The following is a 1,749-nucleotide window of genomic DNA, read 5'->3' on the forward strand; positions in this document are numbered from 1 at the left end:
GCTGCTGTTAGTCTTTTTACAGTGTGTTGATTTAACATGATACACACCTGTACACACACCTGTACACACCTATACGCATACCTGCATACACCTGTACACACACCTGTACACACCTATACACATACCTGCATACACCTGTACACACACCTGTACACACCTATACACATACCTGCATACACCTGTACACACACCTGTACACACCTATACGCATACCTGCATACACCTGCATACACCTGTACACACACCTGTACACACCTATACGCATACCTGCATACACCTGTACACACACCTGTACACACCTATACACATACCTGCATACACCTGTATACACCTGTACACACACCTGTACACACCTATACGCATATCTGCATACACCTGTACACACACCTGCACACACCTGTACACGCTTGTACACAAAGCTGTATACACCTGTACACACCTGTACACATACCTCTACACACACCTGGGCACACCTATACGCATACCTGCATACACCTGTACACACACCTGTACACACCTATACACATACCTGCATACACCTGTACACACACCTGTACACACCTATACGCATATCTGCATACACCTGTATACACCTGTACACACACCTGTACACACCTATACGCATATCTGCATACACCTGTACACACACCTGCACACACCTGTACACGCTTGTACACAAAGCTGTATACACCTGTACACACCTGTACACATACCTCTACACACACCTGGGCACACCTATACGCATACCTGCACACACCTGTACACTCCTTGCTTGACAAGTTGACAAACAAAATTACCCATCAGTCATTGCACCAAAATCAGTGGAGCTGACAGAGGAGTTTTATGTCCCATTAATATGTTTAATTTAAAATGATTAACAAATTAAAACCTGATTTAATAAAATATAATAATGTTTAATTTAATGAAATGATTTTACATAGTGAACATGTGTCTGTAACTCTTGTTGTGACTAACAGTCATAATTATCAGGGACATAATCCAAATATTACATAACAGTAGAATGTATGCAATCAGAATGACATAATAATCTGTAAATAATCTGCATATTAATCTCTTTAGAATGCACCATTTATCTCAATCAAATCACATTTATTCACAGTTTTAGTTTTACTTTTATTTCACTCAGTATCAAGTTTCAGTCTCATCAAAGCTGCATTAAAACGTCTCCAGGTGTTTTATGTTGACAGATCAATACCGGAGGTCTCAGTGATCGATCGATCAATCAGGAGGGATTTATTTCTCTGACAAACTGACCTTACACAGACGGACAAACTGCTGGAATAAAAACATCTGGAATCTTCTACCAGCTGGAACTTTGCTTTAAATTCATGGGCTGAAAATTTGTCTCGCAGGGGAAAATTTTTGTCTTAATAATAAAGAGGTCTCTTTTAAAATTATGCATCAACTAAATCCAGCAAAGAAAACATGATTTAAAACCAATACTGAATATCATAAGAAGAAATGATCTGTCTTTGTTTTCTCTCTACATGTTTAGCAAAATATTTTGGGTGGATGTTCAAAACAAGAAGGAAAACTAACAGCTGGATTTCAGGATGAACACATGAAGACAATGAGAAGGGAAAATGAAGACATTAATTTTTGAGATCAGTTAATTTTATTTTTAAGTAAATTCCACATTAACACAGAGAGACTAAAAAACCAAACAACACGACACCACAATGAGAAGATGTCAGAGTGAGACAGCAATCAATCATTTGTTTCTGATAA

This window comes from Lutjanus erythropterus, chromosome 8 (assembly GCF_056507025.1).
Source record: "Lutjanus erythropterus isolate fLutEry1 chromosome 8, fLutEry1.hap2, whole genome shotgun sequence".
Taxonomy (NCBI): domain Eukaryota; kingdom Metazoa; phylum Chordata; class Actinopteri; order Lutjaniformes; family Lutjanidae; genus Lutjanus; species Lutjanus erythropterus.